A 10,800-nucleotide genomic window follows, 5' to 3' on the forward strand; every position below is an offset into this window, starting at 1 on the left:
TTTGCCGTCTGTGCCATTTGTTAGTATATATAGAAAATATATAAAAAAGAAAACTACCACAGGTAAATTGTACTTGGTTTTTGTACTAGAATGTCCGTGGCAGTAATGTAAATTAGGGATTTATTGTTGGTGTTTGGCTGTATTAAAGTTGGTTAGGATGAATGGGCACCTGTCACTACATGTACAGTATGCTTTTATGTCTTTACACGAGACAGATTGAAATGAAAAGTTATGGGGAAAAATTAATGTATTCTCACTGATGTAAATACAGAGGAAGCAGGCCGAGGTGGGGGGGGGGCAAATTGTGGATGACCTACAATTTCACTCCCTTGTTCAATAGGGCCTTGGGGGGGGGGGGAAAGGTCATCCGCGATTGTGGTTGTGTCACAGATCAACAGCTGCAAAGGGGGCCTAAAAAATATTTTTTCCAGTACTTCAAAATCTATCACGTTAAACGCACTTCTGACTCCGAGGAGCTTATAAGATACATTGAACAGTTTTTCAAAGAATATTCCAAGTCATTTCATTAAAATGTGTTTGCCTGGGTTGTACACCATTCTGTTATATGTGGTGTTAGATTTCAGTGCCACGGAATGTTATAATTAATGAGTAATGCATTCAATTTATATTATATGTATTATTTATTTTTATTTATTTTACTTAGCCTTTGAGTGCTCCTGCATCCTCTGGGGGTTTTTTTTTGTATTGTAGCAGTTATTTCGATGAAAGTTTAACAGTTATGCTGTAGGCTCGGCTCCCATGTGGTTGTAGCACCCCCACCCCTTTAAATGGTAGTCCAATGCCTTTAATAATGGATGTTGGTCAGGGCAGTCTATCTTTTTAAAAGCCACACGCGGGGGAGGATTAAGCCTATCGAACCAATGCTGTGGTATTGCCAATCTCACTCCTTTCAAAGCTAATGGGCTGCAGGACTAAGCCCTCTGAATGAATCCAATGACTAGGTCAGGATACAGTATCCCAAGAAATGCAGAGAGGTGCCAGCCTTTGAATACTATGACCATAAGTAAACAGGCCACCATGCAGGGTTTACATTGATGTGGTATGGTGGCTTACCAATTTTATGATCATAAAAGGAACAAAAAAACCTTTTTGTAAATATATGCACTTGCATAGATACTAAATTACTAATGACCATTGTCCAGGGAATGTGCATTGATCAACCCCTTCTTTTTTTGGAAACATCATCTTTGTCAGAACATATTAGATAAAAAGAAAACCTCAAAACTGCTGCACAGCCCCACCCACATAGAAAACAATACCAAAAAAATGTTTTCTGTTTTAAAATGTAGTAATATAAAGTTATGGAATAACTAAGCCATGCAATGAGTGGGCAATTATTCACTAAACCAGAGCTATACAACTAAATCCATGCAGAGGACCAATTATTCACTATTTTATTTCCTGTTATTTATATAAGTGTTAGCCCGGGCAAATTCCCCTAACGTTTTACTTACCCCTTGGTGCAGATTCAGGCATTGGAGTTCAAGGGCGACCTCTTCTTCTCTTTTTGGAAATCTTCAGAATGAGACTGGCGTGGCAGGACACGCGCAGTTGGAGCAATTTTCTTTATCGCGACAACTGCGCTTGCACCAAAACTCACGACAATTGCCAAAGCGCCGGTCTCATCCTGAAGATTACCAAAGCATCTGAAGATTGCGCCCATGAATTCCGATGCGTGAATCTTGGGAAAGTAAAACGTTAGTGAGATTTGCCTGGGGTAACACTTAGGCTGGGAGGGGAGGGTTTTTTAACTTTAGTTAAATTCTCCTTTAAGATATTAAAAATTCAACAAAACAACAGTTGTTTGTCCATATATTGCAATATTTTCAAGCTGGCCAACTATATCATCCCTGGTCTGGCCAGTCCTACACTCAACTTTTATCTGATGTATTAATTCAGTGGAGTTTATAATATAATGTCCTCTCACATTCACATGCATTATGGTTGGGTTTAGGAGCAAGTTCATTTGCCTGTAAACTATGCAGTGTTGTAACAAGAGGATCATGGGCCCTGGTGCAAGTACTGGAGCAGGGTCTGCCCCCCCCCCCCAATATAAGATGTGCTGCTCGCTTGTGCTTACCTTCAAGCCTTCCTACATGAGAACACAGTGACTCCAGTGGGGCCTACTGGGGTACTGGGGGGGGGGCTCAGGTGCAGTAGCACCCACTGCTCCTCTGGTAGTTATACCACTGTATATAACATTGTGATTGTCCCTGTCCACAAAGAATACACAGGTATGGGATCCATTAAATAAATTAGTTGTTTTCATTTTAGGGGCCCTGCATGCCACATACTTAGGTAAAACTATGCAAAACTTATGAATCAAGTTGTTCGGTAGTCCCCTGGCATTTGTATTTAAGATGATTTATGTTGGTTCCCCACTCGTTGAGCTCCATCTGTTCAGTAATATCTGGACAGTTTAAAGGTTTAAAATCAGACATATACAGTAATTTATCTTTAACCTAAGCTCTTATACATTTGGTCATGATTTAATGTTTTTAAATACATGTATTAATACATTTATGGTTTTTATTTAATATAAGTTCAATGCGGTTAAATGAGCATCTGCATCACAAGCCACATTTTCTTGATACCTTAGTTTGGGTCTTTTCTTATTACTGACTTGAGTACCAATTGCTGATTTGTGTTTTTCTTTAAAGAACACACACACACCCACAAACCCACACACACACCCACACCCCCCACACCCAATATGCTGGTTTTGCCTCCAAACTTGATAGTTTGGATCAAATACAAGGTAATGTTTTATTATTACAGAGAAAGAAGAAAATCATTTTTAAAAATGTAGTCTGTGGGAGATGGCCATTCTGTAATTTGCCATACCTGTACTTTGATTTTAGGCATAAAATACCTAAATAAAATAGACTTTAATACTAACGCTTCTTTTTTGCATAACAATTTATGGCTGTGTGAGTGTGTTTTTTTCCCCACACACCAGGCACTGAATGAGCCAGCAGAGAGACATACTATGATTAGAAATGTTCTGAACAAGCTTCTCAGTGGAGTTGCTGGCCAATATATTTAAGCTCTTATAATTGGAGAGCATTGATACATCATTCCAACTACTGTCGGTTTACTAGCCGAGTTCAGTTAACACTATTCTGCCATTGTCAATGCAGCAGTCAACAGTAGGTTTTCACCTATATATTTTCTTTTCCCTTGCTGTTGCTTGTGTATTAGTGAATAGAAATGGGCAATTATATTTTAACATGTTTTCTTGTTCATTCTGAATTCATTTTACAGCTTAATGTTTTACAAAGTGGGTACAATGGGAATAAACAGTAGCCTAATCCAGGCAGGAATTGAATTCCATGGCAAAGTGCATGCACCACTGCTTATCTGGATATGAAACGAAAAACTTTAAAATAGAAACCTCCATGTCAACAAGAAAGCCACCTGCTTGGATTAAGGTATGTTTCTAGATTTGTATGTGTTGTTAGCACAAGACATAACAATATATTGGTAAAATACTGCATGAAATGTAAACGTATACTTTCTACAAGTAAAATATTGTTAGTTCATGTAGGCTTATAACATGCTTGTAGTTTAGTCTGTTTTCATTCCAACAGTCTAACCTCATACAGAGGCAGGTCAATAAAAAGTACAAAGATATGTTACAATTATTTCACAGATATCAGTCAGGCTAATTTACTATGAGCAAGACTGCAATTGCGAAAGCAAAGTTGCAACCCCTCTTACTTTACTCTTATTGCCCGCACCCCTGATCATGGGCTATGCCAGACTGCTCTGTGCTGGCAGGTTCAAGGGAACCCTGTACTTTAGTCAGAATGAAACTGTTTGACAAGTATAAGCTGCAGAGTTTCAATAGGTATTCAATAGGAATTACAGTATATCTGAAGTATTCAAGCAAGTTGATATTTGCTTTTCTTTCCAGTTTATTAAAACAGTCAATATTTTACAGCCTTGTTGAAAGTGAATGGAACAATGGGATTTTTGTTTGTAATCAAACTCCCACTGTGATTAAACATGGCTGCAATTAGCCCTTAAATATGCTAATAATTGTGGGGAAAAAAGTCAATTGACTTTAATCATAAATGCATCCTGCTTATTGGATGTGCTAAGTAATAAAGCCTGTAAACGTTGCACCTTTTATTATGAGAGTACCTATTCAATAAAGATTACATTGTATATTCTTTTCTTTAGAGCACAGACATTTGTTGTGATAAGAAATATAGATGATTTGGATGCAGCAAGAAGGAACCTTGTGTTGAGTAGAAACAGTGAACAGAATATTCTGAAGAAACACTTTGAGGGTTATGTAATAAAAGGCGCTAAGTTTGCCCCGGAGCAGTAACCCATAGCAACCAATCAACAGGAAGAATTTACTGGTCATCTGTTTAAAAGCAAGCATCTTATTGGTTACTTTGGTTTACTGCCCCAGGGCTATCTTAGTGCCTTTTATTACATATGGGGGTTTGAGTCAACTGGAAGATCTTCTTCTGAAGGAGCAAGTATGATCGTAAACAGCGACCAACATATTATACTTTCAGGAACGTATAGTAACTACAAGAACTCAGCACATATCTTGCATTTCTGTTAGAGCAATTTTTGTTCTACAATAAAACTTGAAACTTTGCTTGAAACATCAGTGGGACCTTGCTTTGCCATTATTTCACAATTGAATGTTCAGGTTTTTACACACAGATTGACTCTTTTAGCTGCAGGATAGGCCTTTATAGATTCATATTTAAATCAAATCATTAAATTTAAGGGCACCCAGAATTTAGAGATGAGGGTCTCTAGTAAAGGTAATACATCAAGGTCTACCACCTCAATCTCAATGACACAATCATAGGAACAAAAAGATAGGGGACAGGTAGAAACCTATGTGCCTCCTCTCTTCTGTCCCTTATGAATTTAAAGCTGGCAAATGCAGACTGTGCTATATTCTTTTTGGGCTGCTGCGAGTCTCTGCCGTCTTTAAGAGGCAAAGGCAGTTGGCAAAGTGCAAACCAGGTACTCATTTATTGCACTTTGCAGACTGCTGCAAACACAAAAGGGTGATGTCATTGAACTGTTTGTAGACAGTGTTAGGACATCTACATTTATTTCATGAAGTTAATCATGGCAGGGGCATGGGGTGGAATAGAATTAGAGGTTATAGAAGATATGTTAAACAGAGTAACCCTGTTAATGTTTCTTTCTGGTGCCTGTCTCTTTCTCTTTCACTACATTACTATTTTTAAGTTTAAAAAAAAATGACAATCCTTTACTGTCCTCTATTCTTACTTGCAGTTACTTCACACTTTCTTTACTCCAGGAGGACTCTCCATACATGGACCCAAGAAGTATTTTACAGAACCCAGACAGCACCATAATGCACCTGCTAATGTCAATTTGCACGATGCCTGCACCAAAATCTCTAAAGCGGGAGTTAATTTCTTTATCCAGTGCAAAACCCACAATGCTGCATTTCCTAGAAATACATTCCTTTACAAAACTGTTGGGGAACATCAATTCAAACTCATAATGAAGCCAGATATACAACCCCAGTTCTGTACAGACTACTCTGTAATGAAAAATGTTTACTGGTAAAGTGCATGATGTAATAAGTATCTTATCTTTTTATTGGTTGTTTTATTTATAGATGTATCTCTAGATCTTCCTACAAGTCAAACAAGACTTGAAAAACCTGAAGATTTCTCTGAAATTGTTGAAGCCCACACCACCTGCTCATGTGAAACATCCCCGTCTGCTGCATAGATTGCTCAGATTTATCATATTATGTGTTACTTTCATTATTCTTGTTAATTAATTCTATTACTGAATAAATGTAACTGAACAGTAACAGCTGTTTTTAACTAAGAAAACTTTTTTAAAATGATTTGAATGCATTTTTCTATTTAACTAGCACAGAAGCACTTTATTAACCAGGCTTGGTCCTGAGCCTTAATAAGCACTTTTGGGGGAATGTAATATGTGACATTGCGGCCCTGTTAGTGACTATATTTGTGTCCTTTTTGACTGATTACAGACCTCAATGACTTCCTCCCAAAGTTTGCGACCAAATGGCTTTTGAGAACGTTTGCAGTAAATATAATAAAATTTCGTATTTGCAAAGTGTATTTTGTGCCAAATTATTTGAAGAAACTCCATCGAAAGTCTTGACACTAACCTTTGCCTAGCGATTAAATATTCACCAGTGAATTATTTTACATTGCAAGCAGTGTTAAACATTCACAAAAACTCAATTTTAAACATGCTTGCAATTTTTTACCTTCCCCTTTTGTGTTGGTAAATAAGGTCTGGCACATTTAAGTAGTTCTAAAAGCATGTGCACTTTAATGGTATGCACAAATAATTTGATGAATTGAACTCCAGAATTGCAGTACAAATAAAATAATAAGTGCTTCTTCTTCAGTAAGTAGATCTCAAAAAAGAGTTGTCTATTTTAACTCTTTCATTTGTAAAATATATGGCTTAGCATTGAGGTGACCATGTAGAGTGTGGAAGAGATCAAGTACACTGAATGGACAAGCAGGTTCAGCCATTAAAGAAAGGAGAAATAAGTAGGAATGTATTGGTCACTGGTAGAAATATAAAGGAAACGTTTCCAGGAAACAAGCAGCATTCAGAGATATGTGCAGTGAGTAACTTTGTCAGGGAGTAAATAAATACTGTACAAGGTAGGCAAATGCTCAAAAATATATAAAATCAACATATGCTGATCTTGTACCCAGGTAATAGTATGAGGTATATACTGTAAGTAATTTTCCATAACAGATGATTGTTCAATAATTTGGGAGCAGAATTCTTTAAATGCCAGCCACAATGACATTTTCCTCGAGCCAAGTTGATGCTACATAGGTGAAAATCACAATGAATATCAAAATAAGTCATTAGATGCTATATAATCTGAACAGCAGTATATACTACCTGCTAATGAGTTGCTATGTGTTACTAGACGTGTTGCCAATTTTTTGGGCCCTAAAAAAACATTTCAGTATAATGCCTCGGTATCATTGCTAAAATCACTATTATCTCCTATCTGTAAGTTTTTTACAGTCCTTTGGAGTAACACTTTGTACCAATAAAATGGTAAATCATTTCAACGGAACCCAATTATTTATGTTGGTGTATTTCCAGTTAACAGCTCAACAAGCCAGGCTATGAGGTTCTCTCTGTTTAAGCTGACCTATTTTTCAGGTTGCCCCAGACTTACAAACAGAGTTCATACTGCAATGTACACACAGGTTCCATTAATGCTTGGATAAATATGTGTTTGTCCTGATAGGATTGTGCAAACTCTGTGCCAACACGCTGGAAAGAACAGCTTGCTTCTCTTAAAAATACAGACAAATAATCAGTAGCAAAACAAATGTACATTAACAGACGTTGGGAAGTACAAGCTACTCTTTGGGGCTCATTTGATAGCACAGGTCCAATACTTCAAAATCACTTTAACCAATCAGCATTTAGCTTTGTAGTGCTAATTAGACCAATAAAATATATTGTGCCCTTGTGTATTTATCATTGCAAATAAGCTAACTGTACCTAAGTGTATCAATAAAGATTGTTTAGCATATTACAAAAACAGTAAATCTTCAGTTTTTCACATTTTGTTTGTCAAAGATCTGTGTACCTCACATGACTTCTTATATTTCATAAATTCACCTTTACTTGAAAAAGGACTACTGACACATATGATGCACCAACCATGGGGCTGCTGGTGAGATCTGTAACTTCTTTTGGTAGGCTTATTGGATTATGATGAAAGGTTTCTCTTTCACATAAGTCAGACATTCACACTTTATGAAAGAAATTTTGAGTGTTTTATATTCATATTAATATCAAATAAATATTATATGAACGTTACTATCGTCACAAATTATGGGATCAGATCTACTATCATTTGCCTGTGTTTTCTGGACAAGGTATTTCAGCATGGTCTCAATCCTTGCAGATTCACTGTCAAGACAGAAATGACAATGTTTCTATTTGTTTTTACTCACAAAAAGCTGCACCCTGACATATTAAAGACTGAAAAACAAAGCTTGATAGAAAGCTTTATAGGACATAAGAAGAAATGTATCAATTACAGTATGCAAAGTGTGAGGAAAAAAGGAGAAATCTGCTGTGTTTTTTGCACTTTTCTCCCTGCCCAATAATAGCACCCACAGGAACTGGCAGGGCCTGCACTTCCACCATTAATACAGTGATGCATGCACTTGGCAGATTTGTATTAATGAGGGGGGAGGCACATACTGTATGTTTCCCTTGTCAAACCCCCTACTAACTCGTGTGTTATTGAGAGATGCAAGTTAGGGAGCACCATTGGCTACAGGCTGCACAAAAGGGCCTTGTACTTACCACCTGTCCTATGGTAGTAGGTTTGCTACCCAGTTAATTCACAGTAATTCACTGGCCACGATAGTAAATCAACTGGCTGAGTCGAGACTGGTATTCCAAATATACTGTCAACGTAATGCCGGTAAATTCGCAATTTCCTTGTTTCCTACATTTTTACACGTGCCCATTCCTCACCCTGACCTTTATGGTGATTGAAAGGACAGGGCTGCCTTGTGCCGACCGGTGCTGCTCTTTCTGTTTATTCTCTGCTTCTTAGTGCTCCAGCACGCGCACCCAGGATCATAGCAAATAACCCCTATTGAGTCATGAGGCTTAGATGTGCATAATTGTTAATGTAAAGTAGAGAAAATGAAGGCTCTATTTATGCATGAGTCTAAATTACACTTCTGCTATTTTCATGCAAACTTTAATATACCACCTTATTAATCCTTTCCTCATTCTTGTAGAACCTCTCTCTTTCCATAACTGCATTGTAGCTGTTTATAATTAGAACTTTAAACCAAATTGCCCCTAAAGTTGCTTTTTCATTGTTTTACCATAACCAATGTTTTCATGCATGTTTTTAAAACCTCATTTGCCATTATCCGTTAACAATTTTCTGCATTCTGTATTTAACGTTACATCGGTGGTAACAAATAGTTATATTTTCAATTACCTTTACCATTTCACACACATTTGGGCAAAACCTTTATTACTGCTGTAACTGGTATTATTTTAACAAATAGAGTTATCCTGCTCCCTTGTAATTCTTTGCAGCAAAAGCAGCACCATGTCACAGTGTAGTACTTGTCACAAAACATGCACTTTTAATTTGTTGCTCTGAGCACCATTGCATCCATGGTAATGTCCTGGTGGTAATGTCAGGCTTCCCACAGCAGGTTATTATTATTATTATTAACATGTATTTATAGTGCACCAACATATTGCACAGCGCTGTTATAGCGATAGGCATTTCAGACTTGGCAAATTGAATGCTAATGCTATTTTTAATGCATGTGCCCCACTATTATAATGCTGGCTGTATCCGATTCAAGGAAATGCGAACATGCATGTTTTTGCAATGTGGGGATAAATACGGTGATATCAAAAAAATACACTTTGCACACTGCTTCTGTTACATACACGTGTCTCTATGACTTGTTATAATAAATGTAATTTGTAGCATAAACAACCCCAGCAATCATCATAGACACTTAGGGGTCTATTTATTATGCTGTGCAAAATGAAATTTGCTGTAAAATCTGCCCCTAACAGTTAACGGTGTGAACAACCATCATGATTTTCAAATCATCAGATGTAAGTTAAAGTAAGCGAATATGGCGCACATTAAGTCCTATGGCAGTGTTCTCCAACCAGTTCCCCAAGCAACATGTTGCTCACAATCTGTGGATGTTGCTCCCAGTGGCATCAAAGCAGGTGCTCATTTTTGAATCAATGGCTTGGAGGCAAGAGTTTGTTGCACAAAAAACAGGTGCAATGCCAAACAGAGCTTCTTGTAGACTGGCAGTCCACATAGAGGCTATAAAATAGCCCATATTTGGTATTTAGAACCTGCATGAACTTTTCCCATGCTTGTATGGCTCCCCAAGTCTTTTTACATTTGAATTTGACTCACAAGTTAAAAGGGCTGGGGACCACCATACTATTTGTTTCTAAGAATTCATAAGACTAATGGGAAACACATAAGACTAATGGGAAACACGTGCACAATAGTCAACCAATTACAAAGTAAAGGAATAATTTTGTGCTGCCAATTTTGTTCATAGTATCTTTCAGCCACGTATTAATTGTTGATGTGCAGTAATAAACCGCAGTAGGCATTGTTCCATTACTTTTTACTTAAACCCTATGATTAGAGTGTCTGATATTATTCAAAAGAGCAAATTCTTCAGCTGAAGATCCACTTTGAACATACAAATTGCACTTAAGCTTTTACTTGTGATGTCCTCAAATGAATAAAGTGATTTATTGCCACTAACAGGCTGCTTCTATGAGCTGGGTCTGTGGTGTGGTGGCACCTGAGGGTACATACAGTACCCATGCACATGCATAAAAATATATACATTTAGAATTTTTTTGCAGTTATGGCAAAACTGGAATTCAAAATATCATTCTGATGTGTTTCAGGAATACCCTACACCTAGGGGCACATTTACTTAGCATGAGTCAAGGATTAGAATAAAAAATACTTTGAATTTAGAAGTATTTTTTTGGCTACTTCGACCATCGGCTATGACTTCGACTTCGAATCGAACGATTCGAACTAAAAATCGTTTGACCATTCGATAGTCGAAGTACTGTCTCTTTAAAAAAAACTTTGACCACTTACAACCTACCGAGCATCAATGTTAGCCTATGGGGAAGGTCCCCATAGGCTTTCCTAGCAATTTGTGATCGAAGGAAAATCGTTCGATCGATGAATTAAAA

This window comes from Xenopus laevis, chromosome 4S, assembly GCF_017654675.1.
Source record: "Xenopus laevis strain J_2021 chromosome 4S, Xenopus_laevis_v10.1, whole genome shotgun sequence".
NCBI lineage: Eukaryota > Metazoa > Chordata > Amphibia > Anura > Pipidae > Xenopus > Xenopus laevis.